At 45.0% G+C, this 17,055-nt stretch overlaps 1 long non-coding RNA gene across 2 annotated transcripts in view; it reads right to left on the bottom strand.

The window, feature by feature from the left end:
• LOC138661851 (uncharacterized) overlaps positions 1–6,744 on the bottom strand; it is a 90,629-nt gene extending 83,885 nt beyond the window's left edge. For both annotated transcript variants that reach the window (XR_011317972.1, XR_011317971.1), the window contains exons 1-2: positions 3,301–6,744; positions 1,127–1,215 (exon numbers count right to left, since the gene is read on the bottom strand). This is a non-coding gene — a long non-coding RNA (uncharacterized lncRNA). The remainder of the gene's footprint in view (positions 1–1,126; positions 1,216–3,300) is intronic.
• Positions 6,745–17,055: the final 10,311 nt, after the last annotated feature.

The following is a 17,055-nucleotide window of genomic DNA, read 5'->3' on the forward strand; positions in this document are numbered from 1 at the left end:
ACACACCCTATATTGTACAGTATACACGCCCTATATTGTACAGTATACACGCCCTATATTGTATAGTGCACATGCCCTATATTGTACAGAATACACGCCCTATATTGTACAGTACACACCCTGTATTGTACAGTACACACCCTATATTGTACAGTACACACCCTATATTGTACAGTATACACGCCCTATATTGTACAGTATACACGCCCTATATTGTATAGTGCACATGCCCTATATTGTACAGAATACACGCCCTATATTGTACAGTACACACCCTATATTGTACAGTACACACCCTATATTGTACAGTACACACCCTATATTGTACAGTATACACGCCCTATATTGTATAGTGCACACGCCCTATATTGTACAGAATACACGCCCTATATTGTACAGTATACACGCCCTATATTGTACAGTACACGCCCTATATTGTACAGTACACACGCCCTATATTGTACAGTGTACACACCCTATATTGTACAGTGCACACACCCTATATTGTACAGTATTAGTGATGAGTGCGTATACTCGTTGCTTGGGTTTTTCCGACCATGCTCGGGTGGTCTCCAAGTATTTTTAACTGCTCGGAGATTTTTGTTGACGCAGCTGCATGATTTACAGCTGCTAGCCAGCCTGAGTACATGTGGGGGTTGCCTGCTTGCTAGGGAATCCCCACACGTAATCCAGCTATCAGCTGTAAATCATGCAGCTGCGGCAACGAAACCTAAATCTCCTAGCACTAACAAATACTCCGAAAAACCAGAGCAACGAGTATACTCATCACTATACAGTATACATACCCTATATTGTACAGTGTACATATAATATTGTACAGTGTACATACCCTATATTGTATAGTATACATACTTTATATTGCATAGTGCACATACCCTATATTGTACAGTGTACATACCCTACATCGTACAGTATACATAATTTATATTGTATAGTGCACATACACTATATTGTACAGTGTACATACTCTATATTACATAGTGTACATACCCTATATTGCATAGTGTACATACCCTAGATTGTACAGCATATATACCCTATATTACATAGTGTACATACCCTATATTGCATAGTGCACATACCCTATATTGTACAGTGTACATACCTTATGGAAAGAGCTCCCTCTTCAGGTCTATATGGTAAGTGCAGCACAACGCAGAAGTGCTGGACAGTACAACCAACTGATTGCAGAAGCTGCAAAAAATAAAGTCAAATCATCATAATTGCAATTAACGGTAAAATAAAAAGCAAATTGATTCTGTAGAAACAAAGCCACTGCTAATGTCATAAATGTTATAAATGTACAGGTCTTGGTGTGTGCCGCCTTCCTAGTAACATGTATGGACCGGTATCATTAGCATCGATGCAGACTTGTCAATCATGAGGAAGGTTCACACGCGGCTGACTGCTTCCGTCTACCATGCAGTTTAATGGCAGAATCTGATCCACAAAAACGAACAATAGGGCATACACTGATGCTTTCTCGGATCAGCTAAAAAAATGGCTGTGTGCTTGTCTGGGTCCGTGTAATGTCCATTCTCAAAACGAACAGAACGCTGATGGGAAACAAAGTCTGACTGCCAGAAAACTACATGGACAAAGGTATTAGGACACGCACACATTGCACCGGCAGGATCTTTTATACCATCACGCTCTAAATCCATAGACATTAATATGGAGTCAGTCCCCACTTTACAGCTATAACAGCTCCCGCTCTTCTGGGAAGACTTTCTGCAAGATCATGGAGAGGTCTGAGGGATTGTTGCCCCGTCATAGAGGACAGCATTGGTGAGGTCAGACCCTGATGTTGGGGAGAGGCCGGGCTCACAATCTCCATGCTAGTTCATCCCATGGTGTTGAATAAGGTTGAGGTCCAAACTCTTCCATTAATCTTCCCCCTCCATGTCTGTATGGACCTTGTGCAATGGACACAGTCATGGGGCAACAGAAAAGGGTCTTCCCAAAACTGTTACCACAAAAGAAGAAAGCTACAATTTTCCACAATATCTTGTTCTGGAGGATTTCCTTTTATAGGATTCAAGGCCGATCTCTGAAAAACAAGCCCATAGTATTATCCCTCCTCAACCAAACTGTACAGCGGGGGCACACTGCAGTCAGGCGGGTAACGTTCTCCTGGTGTCACCAAACCCAGACTCCTCCATCAGACGTCAGAGAAGTGCGATCTGTCACTGCACAGAGTCCAGTGATGGCATCTTTAGACCTCTCCATCTGACGCTCAGCCTTGTGCTTGGTGATGTAAGGCTGCATGCAGCTGCTCGGCCATGAAGCTCCCGGCGGGGGCGCAGTGCTTGTGCGATTGTTAATACCAGAGGAGGTCTGGACTGTGCAGTTATGGGGTCAGTAGAGCGGTGGTGACTTTTCTGTTCTCTGCTCCTCAGCACTGGTAGACCCCGCTGCAATGTTATGGGGTCTCCACTTCACGGCTGAGTTGCTGCTTCTCAATAATATCACTCACGGATAATGGGGGAAGATTTATGAGGGAAGAAATGTCATGAACGGACTTGTTACCCCGGTGGCTCCTATTACAGGACCGCACTGTATCAGTGAGCTCTGCACCACCGGCCGTTCTTTCATAAAGGCGCAGACGGACCGGATTTTACACACCGGTGGCAATGAGGCTGAATGATGAACCTGAATTAAGAGGTGTGCGCCAATACTTTTGACCATGTAGTGTATAAATACTGCGGTGGTTACAGTGTGATCCACTATTTATACCCGGTGGCTCCTTTATCTTCCTGCTGGAGCTGCAGATCCCTGTGACCATGCTATTTGAGTAGGTGCGCAGAGATTTTTGAGGACTTTTTGGAGCAGAAGTCAAACTCAAACGCATCTGTTCAGTTTCCTCTCCAAAATCTCAGCAAAAAAGACTTTGTGAACACATGCCCCAAGAATCTGCAGCTTCTGCGGAGACACTAGAGCACGGCTCCACTAGATACCACAGCATGACTACAGCATTTAGGCTTAATTGCGAGACCCAACAAAGGCAAAAGTAGTAAATCATAAAAAAAAAATAAAATACACAAAGTATCTCCATATTCATTCCGACCCACAAAAAAAAAGTAATGTCAATTATGCTGCACAATAAATGGGGTAAACTTAAAAAGCAAAAAATTAGTTGAAGAAACACTCCCCTACCGAAAAAAAAAAAGTTAATAAACTGTATAAACTACCTTACTTTAAACGTCCATTCTACTCCTCAACCAAAATGAATAGTAGCAGTGAAAAAAAATCCAACAGAGCAAAGTAAATCTTTCTTACCCAGAACTAATTACGGTAGAGCCAAGTTCTCGCAGTCGGCCGCGTTCACACTATGGACACAACACAGCACTGCCAGCAGTACAGTCCGCCGCAACCTGGAAGAGACAAGAAAAAAAACTGAAAGCAAATAAATAGTGTTTCCATCCGCAGGACTTGTCAGTCCGGTCCGTCCAGTCATTTACTTTCTATTTTCTTCCTGCAGACTTTTCAGCCATGAAACGAATCTGAAACAGTTGATACATCTAAATTCCACAGGTTATCAGGGAGAAGAAAAGAAAATCTGCTTTTATCTCCTATATACAGCACCAATATGGACTGCCTGGTGTTGACGCTGATCCTCATTGAAGTGAATGAGGCCAAGCTGCAATATATGATACATGGCGGCTCAGTGGTTAGCACTGTTGCTTTACAGCCATGGGGTCCTGGGTTCAAATCCCACCAAGAACAACATCTGTAAGGAGTTTGTATGTTCTCCCCGCGTTTGTGGGGGTTTCCTCCAGTTTCTTCCCACGCTCTAAGACATACTGATAGGGAATCTAGATTGTGAGCCCCGATGGGGACAGTGATGATGATGTCGGTAAAGTGCTATGGAATTAACGGTGCTATAAAAGTGAATGAAATCAATAAATACTTGTTTTTTTTATTAAAAAAAAACAAACTGCAGCATGTCACTTCATTCAGCGTTTTTGCAGCGTTTTTTCACCCATAGAAAGTAATAAGTGCAAAAAAAAGCAAAAAAAATTGCCATCAGTTCTTGCAGAGTATTTAGTGAAGAAAAGCAGGATGTGAAACTCGTTTAGTTTTATAATCTTCCCAAGTTATACCATAATACATGAGCTGGATATTAGGATTAGAGCAGTTTAATTAAATTAGTGATATGTGTTAAAGTAAACAAAGCCCAACCAACTAAAGTGTGAAAGTGAACAATGCCCTATCAACTCAATGTCATTCCAAGGTGTAAAAGCAAAGAATGGCCGACCAATGTGTGAAAGTGAACAATGCCCTATCAACTCAATGTCCTACCAAGGTGTAAAAGCAAAGAATGGCCGACCAATGTGTGAAAGTGAACAATGCCCTATCAACTCAATACCCTACCAAGGTGTAAAAGCAAAGAATGGCCGACCAATGTGTGAAAGTGAACAATGCCCTATCAACTCAATGTCATTCCAAGGTGTAAAAGCAAAGAATGGCCGACCAATGTGTGAAAGTGAACAATGCCCTACCAACTCAATACCCTACCAAGGTGTAAAAGCAAAGAATGGCCGACCAATGTGTGAAAGTGAACAATGCCCTATCAACTCATTGTTCTACCCAAGGTGTAAAAGTAAAGAAGTGACCAATGTGTGAAATTGAACAATGCCTGACCAAGTAAATGCTCTGCCAGTATCTTAGGTAAACTATGTCTAACCAATTCTACTCCCCCCCGCTGTTAGCACATTTCCAATTGTGCATTTTTTCATGAATTCATATAAACTTTTTTGTTCAGACTAGTCAGCATTTTTTCAAACTTTTTTCCACTATATAATGTCATCAAATTGCGCTTCTTTTTTCCAAAATTGGTTTTATGGTTTGACATACATCTTGCATTGGTGGTCTTGTACTGTTCATGCTGCTATGCTGGAAGCAATGCTGAACTTTGGGATCCTGAAAAATGCAGCAAAAAACGCAAGAAAAGCAGCAAAAAAGCCAGCTAAACCTGCTTTTTGTCTGCAACTTTTCTTTTTTTACTGCACACAGATCAGGTTTTGGCTGCAGAGAAAAGCAGCAAAAAGCAAAGTGTGAACATAGCCTTAAGCTGATTTGGGAGAATAAGCAGACTTGTTTTTCCATCTTCTCAATTATCAGTACTGGGACTATTTTACAGGTGCTTCTCACAAAATTAAAATATCATCAAAAAGATACCGTAATTTATATCACTTCTTCACTGCAAAAAGTGAAACTCACATATTATATAGAGTCATTACAAACAGAGTGATCTATTTCAAGTGTTTATTTCTGTTAATGTTGATTATGGCTTACAACCAATGAAAACCCAAAAGTCATTATCTCAGTAAATTAGAATACTTTATAACGCCAGCTTGAAAAACGATTTTAAAATCCGAAATGTTGGCCTACTGAAATGTATGTTCAGTAAATGCACTCAATACTTGCTCAGGGCTCCTTTGGCATCAATTACTGCATCAATGTGGCGTGGCATGGCGGCGATCAGCCTGTGGCGCTGCTGAGGTGTTATAGGAACCCAGGTTGCTTTGATAGCAGCCTTCAGCTCGTCTGCATTGTTGGGTCTGTTGTCTCTCATCTTCCTCTTGACAACCTTCTCTATGGGGCTAAGGTCAGGCGAGTTTTCTGGCCAATCAAGCACAGTGATACTGTTGTTTGTAAACCAGGTACTGGTACTTTTGGCCGTGTGGACAGGAGCCAAGTCCTGCTGGAGAATGAAATTTCCGTCTCCAAAAAGCTTATTGGCAGAGGGAAGCATGAAGAGCTCTAAAATTTTGTGGTAGACGGCTGTGCTGACTTTGGTCTTGATAAAACACAGCGGACATACACCAGCAGATGACATGGCTCCCCAAACCATCACGGATTGTGGAAACTTCACTACTTGTCACAACATTTTTTTTTTTTTTTGCTACAATCTGATCACATAGCCTATGGAAACCTTCAGGGCATGCATATATACAACCCCTGGCAAAAATTATGGAATCACTGGCCTTGGAGGATGTTCATTCAGTTGTTTAATTTTGTAGAAAAAAACCAGATCACAGATATGGCACAAAACTAAAGTCATTTCAAATGGCAACTTTCTGGCTTTAAGAAATACTAAAAGAAATCAAGAACAAAAAATGTGGTAGTCAGTAATGATTACTTTTTTTTTAACGAAGTATAGGGGAAAAATTATGGAATCACTTAATTCTGAGGAAAAAATTATGGAATCACCCTGTAAATTTTCATACCCAAAAATAACACCTGCGTCAAATTAGATCTGCTCGTTAGTTTGCATCTAAAAAGGAGTGATCACACCTTGGAGAGCTGTTGCACCAAGTGGACTGACATGAATCATGGCTCCAACACCAGAGATGTCAATTGAAACAAAGGAGAGGATTATCAAACTCTTAAAAGAGGGTAAATCATCACACAATGTTGCAAAAGATGTTGGTTGCTCACAGTCAGCTGTGTCTAAAATCTGGACCAAATACAAACATGGGAAGGTTGTTAAAGGCAAACATACTGGTAGACCAAGGAAGACATCAAAGCGTCAAGACCGGAAACTTAAAGCAATATGTCTCCAAAACAGGAAATGCACAACAAAACAAATGAGGAACAAATGGGTGGAAACTGGAGTCAACGTCAGTGACCGAACTGTAAGAAACCGCCTAAAGGAAATGGGATTTACATACAGAAAAGCTAAACGAAAGCCATCATTAACCCCTTCCCGACCTGTGACACAGCGTATGCGTCATGAAAGTCGGTGCCAATCCGACCTGTGACGCATATGCTGTGTCACAGAAAGATCGCGTCCCTGCAGATCGGGTGAAAGGGTTAACTCCCATTTCACCCGATCTGCAGGGACAGGGGGAGTGGTAGTTTAGCCCAGGGGGGGTGGCTTCACCCCCTCGTGGCTACGATCGCTCTGATTGGCTGTTGAAAGTGAAACTGCCAATCAGAGCGACTTGTAATATTTCACCCATTATAACGGGTGAAATATTACAATCCAGCCATGGCCGATGCTGCAATATCATCGGCCATGGCTGGAAATACTAGTGTGCCCCCACCCCACCGATCGCCCCCCCAGCCCCCCGATCTGGCCGGTACACTGCTCCGGCTCCCCTCCATCCAGTGCTCCGCTCCCCCCCGTGCTCTTGTCCGCTCCCCCCGTGCTCCAATCACCCCCCCTGCATTCAGATCCACCCCCCCGTGCTCCGTTCCACCCCCCCGTGCTCCGTTCCAGCCCCCCGTGCTCCGTTCCACGCCTGCCGCGCTCTGATTCCCCCCCCCCGTGCTCCGATCCCCCCCCCGTGGTCCCCCCCACCCCATCATACTTACCGATCCAGCCGGGGTCCCGTCCGTCTTCTCCCTGGGCGCCGCCATCTTCCAAAATGGCGGGCGCATTCGCAGTGCGCCCGCCGAATCTGCCGGCCGGCAGATTCGTTCCAAAGTGCATTTTGATCACTGAGATAGATTATATCTCAGTGATCAAAATAAAAAAAATAATACATGACCCCCCCCCCCTTTGTCACCCCCATAGGTAGGGACAATAAAAAAATAAAGAAATTTTTTTTTTCCACTAATGTTAGAATAGGGTTAGGGTTAGGGGTAGGGTTAGGGTTAGGGCTAGGGTTAGGGGTAGGGTTAGGGCTAGGGTTAGGGGTAGGGCTAGGGTTAGGGCTAGGGTTAGGGGTAGGGTTAGGGGTAGGGTTAGGGTTTCGGTATGTGCACACATATTCTGGTCCTCTGCGGATTTTTCCGCTGCGGATTTGATAAATCCGCAGTGCTAAACCGCTGCGGATTTATGGCGGATTTACCGCGTTTTTTTCTGCGCATTTCACTGCGGTTTTACAATTGCGATTTTCTATTTGAGCAGTTGTAAAACCGCTGCGGAATCCGCACAAAGAAGTGACATGCTGCGGAATGTAAACCGCTGCGTTTCCGTGCAGTTTTTCCGCAGCATGTGTACAGCGATTTTTGTTTCCCGTAGGTTTACATTGAACTGTAAACTCATGGGAAACTGCTGCGGATCTGCAGCGTTTTCCGCAGCGTGTGCACATACCTTTAGAATTAGGCTATGTTCACACAGTGCGGATTTGGCTGCGGATTGGCCGCTGCGGATTCGCAGCAGTATTCCATCAGGTTTACAGTACCATGTAAACATATGAAAAACCAAATCCGCTGTGCCCATGGTGCAGAAAATACCGCGCGGAAACGCTGCGTTGTATTTTCCGCAGCATGTCAATTCTTTGTGCGGATTCCGCGGCTTTTTACACCTGTTCCTCAATAGGAATCCGCAGGTGAAATCCGCACAAAAAACACTGGAAATCCGCGGAAAGTCCGCAGGTAAAACGCAGTGCCTTTTACCCGCGGATTTTTCAAAAATGGTGCGGAAATATCTCACACGAATCCGCAACGTGGGCACATAGCCTTAGGGTTAGGGTTGGAATTAGGGTTGTGGTTAGGGTTGTGATTAGGGTTATGGCTACAGTTGGGATTAGGGTTAGGGGTGTGGGGGGGTTAGTGTTGGAGGTAGAATTGAGGGGTTACCACTGTTTAGGCACATCAGGGGGTCTCCAAACGCAACATGGCGCCACCATTGATTCCAGCCAATCTCGTATTCAAAAAGTCAAATGGTGCTCCCTCACTTCCGAGCCCTGAAGTGTGCCCAAACAGTGGTTTACCCCCACATATGGGGTATCAGTGTACTCAGGATAAACTGCGCAACAATTACTGGGGTCCAATTTCTCCTGTTACCCTTGTGAATCTAAAAAAATGCTTGCTAAAACATCATTTTTGAGGAAAGAAAACGTATTTATTATTTTCACGGCTCTGCATTATAAACTTCTATGAAGCACTTGGGGGTTCAAAGTGCTCACCACACATCTAGATAAGTTCCTTTGGGGGTCTAGTTTCCAAAATGGGGTCACTTGTGGGGGGTTTCTACTGTTAAGCCACATCAGGGGCTCTGCAAACGCAACGTGACGCCCACAGAGCATTCCATCAAAGTCTGCATTTCAAAACGTCACTACTTCACTTCCGAGCCCCGGCATGTGCCCAAACAGTGATTTACCCCCACATATGGGGTATCAGCGTACTCAGGAGAAACTGGACAACAACTTTTGGGGTCAAATTTCTCCTGTTACCCTTGGGAAAATAAAAAATTGCAGGCTAAAAGATCATTTTTGAGAAAATAATTTTTTTTTTTATTTTCATGGCTCTGCGTTATAAACTTCTGTGAAGCACTTGGGGGTTCAAAGTCCTCACCACACATCTAGATTAGTTCCTTTGGGGGTCTAGTTTCCAAAATTGGGTCATTTCTGGGGGATCTCCAATGTTTAGGAACACAGGGGCTCTCCAAACGTGACATGGTGTCCGCTAATGATTGGAGCTAATTTTCCATTTAAAAAGCCAAATGGCATGCCATCCCTTCCGAGCCCTGCCGTGCGCCCAAACAGTGGTTTACCCCCACATATGGGGTATCAGCGTACTCAGGACAAACTGGACAACAATATTTGGGGTCCAATTTGTCCTATTATCCTTGGCAAAATAGGAAATTCCAGGCTAAAAAATCATTTTTGAGGAAAGAAAAATTATTTTTTATTTTCATGGCTCTGCGTTATAAACTTCTGTGAAGCACCTGGGGGTTTAAAGTGCTCAATGTGCATCTAGATAAGTTCCTTGGGGGGTCTAGTTTCCAAAATGGGGTCACTTGTGGGGGAGCTCCAATGTTTAGGCACACAGGGGCTCTCCAAACGCGACATGGTGTCCGCTAACAATTGGAGCTAATTTTCCATTCAAAAAGTCAAATGGCGCGCCTTCCCTTCCGAGCCCTGCCGAGTGCCCAAACAGTGGTTTACCCCCACATATGAGGTATCGGCGTACTCGGGAGAAATTGCCCAACAAATTTTATGATCCATTTTATCCTACTGCCCATGTGAAAATGAAAAAATTGAGGCGAAAAGAATTTTTTTGTGAAAAAAAAGTACTTTTTCATTTTTACAGATCAATTTGTGAAGCATCTGAGGGTTTAAAGTGCTCACTAGGCATCTAAATAAGTTCCTTGGGGGGTCTAGTTTCCAAAATGGGGTCACTTGTGGGGGAGCGCCAATGTTTAGGCACACAGGAGCTATCCAAACGCGACATGGTGTCCGCTAACGATGGAAATAATTTTTCATTCAAAAAGTCAAATGGCGCTCCTTCCCTTCCGAGCCTTACCATGTGCCCAAACAGTGGTTTACCCCCACATGTGAGGTATTGGTGTACTCAGGAGAAATTGCCCAACACATTTTAGGATCCATTTTATCCTGTTGCCCATGTGAAATGAAAAAATTGAGGCTAAAAGAATTTTTTTGTGAAAAAAAAGTACTTTTTCATTTTTACGGATCAATTTGTGAAGCACCTGGGGGTTCAAAGTGCTCACTATGCATCTAGATAAGTTCCTTGGGGCGTCTAGTTTCCAAAATGGGGTCACTTATGGGGGAGCTCCAATTTTTAGGCACACGGGTGCTCTCCAAACGTGACATGGTGTCCGCTAAAGAGTGGAGCCAATTTTTGATTCAAAAAGTCAAATGGCGCTCCTTCCCTTCCAAGCCCTGCCGTGCGCCCAAACAGTGGTTTACCCCCACATATGAGGTATCAGCGTACTCAGGACAAATTGGACAACAACTTTCGTGGTTCAGTTTCTCCTTTTACCATTGGGAAAATAAAAAAATTGTTGCTAAAAGATAATTTTTGTGACTAAAAAGTTAAATGTTCATTTTTTCCTTCCTTGTTGCTTCTGCTGCTGTGAAGCACCTGAAGGGTTAATAAACTTCTTGAATGTGGTTTTGAGTACCTTGAGGGGTGCAGTTTTTAGAATGGTGTCACTTTTGGGTATTTTCAGCCATATAGACCAGGGGTCCCCAACTCCGGTCCTCAAGGCCCACCAACATGTCATGTTTTCAGGATTTCCTTAGTCTTGCCCAGGTAATAATTGCATCACCTGTGCAATGCAAAGGAAATCCTGAAAACATGACCTGTTGGTGGGCCTTGAGGACTGGAGTTGGGGACCCCTGATATAGACCCCTCAAACTGACTTCAAATGTGAGGTGGTCCCTAAAAAAAATGGTTTTGTAAATTTCGTTGTAAAAATGACAAATCGCTGGTCAAATTTTAACCCTTATAACTTCCTAACAAAAAAAAATTTTGTTTCCAAAATTGTGCTGATGTAAAGTAAACATGTGGGAAATGTTATTTATTAACTATTTTGTGTCACATATCTCTCTGGTTAAACAGAATAACAATTCAAAATGTGAAAATTGCGAAATTTTCAAAATTTTCGCCAAATTTCCGTTTTTATCACAAATAAACGCAGAATTTATTGACCTAAATTTACCACTAACATGAAGCCCAATATGTCACGAAAAAACAATCTCAGAACCGCTAGGATCCGTTGAAGCGTTCCTGAGTTATTACCTCATAAAGGGACACTGGTCAGAATTGCAAAAAACGGCAAGGTCTTTAAGGTCAAAATAGGCTGGGTCATGAAGGGGTTAACACCTAAACAGAAAAAAAAACAAGGTTACAATGGGCTAAGGAAAAGCAATGGTGGACTGTGGATGACTGGATGAAAGTCATGCAGTGAGGAATCACAAATCTGCATTGGGCAAGGTGATGATGCTGGAACTTTTGTTTGGTGCCGTTCCAATGAGATGCTTGATGCCGAATGGCCCACGAAGCGCCTACTGACCGAGTGGAGTGTGCCCTGATCCCCGCTGGAATCGGCTTGCCTCTGACGCAGTAAGCTTCTTGAATAGTCGACCGAATCCATCTGGCTACTGTCGACTTAGAAGCGGCCAATTCCTTCCGGTTTCCTGCCGAGAGCACCTAGCACCGAGGCATCCATCTGGCGAAAAGGTGCCGTCCTAGATACGCACTTCCTAAGAGCCCTCACAAGATCTAAGGAATGAAGAGCCTTTTCCACTTGGTGAACCGGAGCAGGACAAAACGAGGGAAGCACGATATCCTCATTAAGGAGAAAAGATGACACCACCTTAGGAAGGAAGGACGGAGACGGTCTGAGGACCACCTTGTCACAGTGAAAAACCAGAAAGGGAGCTTGACAGGAAAGAGCAGCTAACTTCGAGACTCTTCTGATCGAAGTAACCGCTACAAGGAAGGCAACCTTCCATGAAAGGAGAGATAGGGAGATGTCCTGCAACGACTCGAAAGGAGACTCTTGTAGGACACCCAGGAGAACAAGGAACAAGGAGATGAATGACAGAGCTCCCGGACTCTGTGTTGAAGGGCTAGGACCTTGTCTCGAGGGAGAATCACCAACCCTCGGGAAGTGTCCAGGATCATGCCCAGGAAGGAAATCTGCTGAGCCAGAACAGGAGAAGACTTGTTCCGGTTGATTAACCAGCCAAGCCAAGAAAGAATGTCCAAGGAAATGCGGATGCACACCTCGCAGGCTTGGAAAGATGGCCCTTTGATCAGTAGGTCGTCGAGATAAGGCGGAAGGACTAAGCCCTGAGAGTGTAGGATGGCCATGGCAGCTGCCATGACCTTTGTGAATACCCCGGGGGCGGTGGCGAGGCTAAAAGGCAAGGTTGTGAACTGAAAATATTCTCCTCTAACCGCAAAGCGAAGAAATCTTTGGTGAGGAGGAAAAATTGGGATGTGAAGATAGGCATCCCAAATGTCAATGGAGGCTAGAAACTCCTGTCGTTCCATCGAGGAGATGACAGAACGGAGGAAATCCATCCTGAAATGCCGGACTCTGACAAATCTGTTTAGAAGCTTTAAGTCCAGGATGGGTCTGACTGGACCATCCTTCTTTGGTACTGTGAACATGTTTGAATAGAACCCTTGGAACCTTTCGTTCTCTGGGACCGGGGTAATGACCCCATCTCGGCGGAGAGATTCGATGGCTTGGTAAAAAGCCCGAACCCACGTACCCGCCTTGGGTGGACGGGAAGAAAAGAATTGGGTTGGAGGAGGGGAAGAAAATTCTATTTTGTACCCGAAGGACACCAGATCTCTGACCCACTTGTCGTGAACGAATGCGAGCCAGACATGGCAAAAGAGGAGTAGGGGGCTGCCTACTCTGATGGTGTCGTCTGGGCAAGGTTGCGAGTCATTTAGTCGAGGATCTGAAGGGTCTGGATCCCCCAGATCTGGACTGCTTGGGGCGGCCCTTCCATGAGGTCTGAGGACTCTTGTCCCTCTGAGCGGGGCGCCCCGAACTGGGGAAACTACTGTAGCCGTCGAGGACCACCCATAATTGCTGCGAAAGGACCGAAAACGTGTCTGCAGCTGACGGCGGATAGGACGCCTCTTTGCTGGGGGAGGAATTTACTCTTCCCGCCTGCAGCGTCCGAAATCAGTTGGTCCAGTTTTTTCTCCGAATAAACGACCACTGAGAAAAGAGATGTTAAGGACTTTTTAGATGCAGAGTCCGCTCGCCAGTTCCTCAGGCATAGTGCCCATCTAATAGCTACTGCATTGGAAGCTGTAAGCGCAGAGCAATTAGCCGCATCCAGGGAAGCGTTCACTAAATAATCACCGGCCGAAGAAATTTGATTGGCCAACTCCGCTACCTCAGAAGGAAGATCACTCTTCCATATGGCCTTATGCAGGGAATCTGCCCAGTAAGCCACTGCTTTGGCTACCCAGCTCGCTGCAAAGGACGGAAAAAGTGCCGAGCCAGATGCTTCAAAAATTTAACGAGCGAGGCTGTCAATCAGACGATCTGTGGGATCTTTAATGGAAGATCCATCTGGTAGGGACAGAAGAGTCTTGGATGATAAACGCGATATGGGAGGATCCACTGGGGGAGATTCCGTCCATTGTTTGCGGAGGTCAGGGGAGAAAGGATATCTGGTCTAAAACGATATCTGACCTGCAAAGCGTTTGTCTGGGTGCTCCCTATGTCTCTGGAATATGTCCTGAAACTCAGGGTGATTGGCAAACACCATATGAGGACGTTTAGACCTTTTAAAAGACACTGCAGTATCCAAGTGTGACGAAATAGGCTCTTCGTCGACCTGCAGTGACTGGTTGACGGCCTCAATGAGACTATGCACAGTAGCCTGATAACCTGGGGACTCTAGGTCAAGGGGCCCATCCGACTCAGATTAAGAGTCACGTTCGCTGTCCACTCCTGGAGAGGGAGAGCAAGAAACAGAGCTAACGGACGCTGAAGCTCCAGGGGGCCTGGGGGGCGAGCTATGTACCAGCTTCCTCGATGCCTGTCTGTACCATAAGTGAGAACGGCCCCTGCAAGCCTGATGGTTCCTCTGATGTAGGGAAATTCTCTGAGACAGATAGACTAGTGGTCATGGTCCTGGAAGGATCCTGGAGGGACTCGAAGACGTTAGTCAAAGAAGCCATAGATTGCAAAAGTGACAAGGCCCACTCAGGGGGACTGGTCACCGTGGGTTCGGTCGCGGTGGGGGGCTCCTGAGCGCATTTGAGATCGCAAGCCTGACAGAGCGGAGCAGTATGCCCACTTGGGAATGCAGCCTGACAGGAGGTGCATGAAGTGAAAAACACTGTTTTAGTGGTCTTTTTTAGAGGTTTTAAGTAGAGACATGCTGTATCCCTGTTAACCCCCAAAATACTGCAGGAAGCCAAATGTGCAGCTGAAAAACAGCAAAGCACTTGAGGAAAAAATTGGAGGGAAGCCTGAGGGATGTGTGGCAGAGCACTTACCCAGGACCAGAGCCGCCGAGAGTTCTGTCCTCAAGTGTGCAGTGCCGGACCACAAGGGTAGAGGGAGCTTGCCGTGCTGAGCCTGCTGGGTGGTGAAATATGGCCGCCGACAACAGGAGAGGTGATGGGCAGAGCTGCTACTCTGCACACAGGTCAGGGCTGCAATAGGGACAGTGCAGAATCCCTCAATCCACCATCCCTTTTGAGAGGGACCGTCCAGCTCCCTGTTCCATCAGTGGTGGTGCATTGGGAGCAGCACAGACGCCATGGGGGGGAGGGAGGGGGGGGCATCTGTGTATCCTAAGGGTTCGGCTTCCCTAGGATTTCACAGGGCAGGTTGTCCAGCTGTGGCCTGGCTCAGAAAGGGGTACATGTAGGCGACGCTCCTTGTTCCAGTCTGTTGCTCGTGCGGTGAGATCGGCACCCTGAAGGGAACTGTCGCCACTAAAATAGCTCAGGCCTGGCATCCCACGTCGCAGGAGAGGATACAGGGAGGCAACATTCTCCGTGCTCGCCTGTTTGGGGGAGATCAGCCCCTTGAACAGGTCCGTCGCCCTAGTCTGTCTCTTGTGCAAAAAGGTATAAAATTAAAAATAAAAAAATATGCCCTGAATTGCAGATCCCAGTGTGCCTCCTATGGACACTAAGCATGAACTGGATCTATCCGGAGCCAGTGGGTGGTGTATACTGCAGAGGAGGAGCGAACCTTTTTTGTATTTACTTAGTGTCAACATACACCCACGGTCCTGTGTCCCCCAATGTGGCAAAGGAGAAATAGTAAGTTAGCCACTATCAGTGGGATATGGGATAACCTGCTGATCACTGGGGGTTTGACCACTGGTGGAGTAGAGCGGAGGCCTCCGATCAATCGTCTATGGGACTGCTGCAAATAGCCGAGCGCCTCACTCTGCTTTCGGCGGCAGCACCACCACAGACAATTAATGGGGCTGAGGTCGAGCATGCGCAACTCCGCTCCATTCAGAATCCCGATCTAGGAGGTTTTTGGGGATCAGAGATAACCTTTTAAAACATTAAATATAGATGACACAAACCCAATATGAAGTCACAAGGAATAAGAGATCAGTATGAAAAGTTCCATTTATTCTCTGCAGCGATCGCTCACTGATATTTACACAAGACACCGCATTATTAGCTATTAATACATGAACCATTTTGTCCCTAATACTTGAAAATATGTACTTACGATGATTATGGCCTATACACATGATAGAAGGAAGGAAACGCCAATATACCCACAGATTAACCTTTTTTTCCCCACCCTGACCCTGTTCAGAGAGATGTAAGAAACTGCAAGAGAACCAACATGACTGTAAATGATCCTACAGTTTTATATGGAGTCCTGGCCAATACGGAGAATAAGAGATTCAAACTGAAGTCGGCATTCATTTGCAAAACATCTCCAGGTATTTTGAGGACATGATAAAAAAAAAAATTAACAAGGCGGCGCTAGGTCGGATTGACATAAATAAACCATTATACAATACTCCAATGGCAAGTTTTCACGGCTTTCATTATAAATACTTTTTTTTTGGTCTTGTCGATTTTCTCTTCTTTCTAGAATATAGCACATACATAAATGTGGTATAAAAATGATATTTATATATATAAATATATATATATGTACAGTGGGACGTCTGTCACGGCCAAGCCTCACAAAATCCCCGCTTGGTGGGACAGACGAGCAGAGCAATATCAGAGCTAGATGAGAGAACATAACCGGCTTTCTGTACAGTAAATTAGGAACTTAGCTGCCTGTTCACACTATGTGACACGACGGAGGAGGACGACTACACATACTGGGATGAAAGAAAACGCGTCGGCTCGCCTGACTCAGTAAATACTTGCATTGGCCTTAGAATAACAACAATCTTGGCGCGTCTGTTCCTATGATTTGCTTTGTTCCGTCCCTATGTTATTCCTCCTGGAAATATATATATTAAAAAAATAGTGTTCGGCTTCCCATGCAGTGTCAGGCATTTTAGGGATGTACCGACTGATATAGGGAATGAAAACAACTTCTAGCCAATTTTTTTTCCCATGCATTTCCAGAAGGTACTGTAAAGTGCAAAATTCCAGGAAAAATGATCCAGGATTGTCATTTTATGGAGAATGGCAATTTACTAAAACCAACATGTCTGGCGAGCCAACGGGTCTCCTTAAAGTGGATTTGTTCTTTGAAATATATATATATATATATATATATATACGGATGTACGCGGATAAAGGGAACCTTTTAAAATAATGTACAAAAAGAAAGCGTCAGTCACTAAACAAGACACAGATCAATCATTAAAAACAGAGTGCCGAAACTTTACATTTTCGGAGTATATA

Source organism: Ranitomeya imitator, chromosome 2 (assembly GCF_032444005.1).
Source record: "Ranitomeya imitator isolate aRanImi1 chromosome 2, aRanImi1.pri, whole genome shotgun sequence".
Lineage (NCBI taxonomy): Eukaryota > Metazoa > Chordata > Amphibia > Anura > Dendrobatidae > Ranitomeya > Ranitomeya imitator.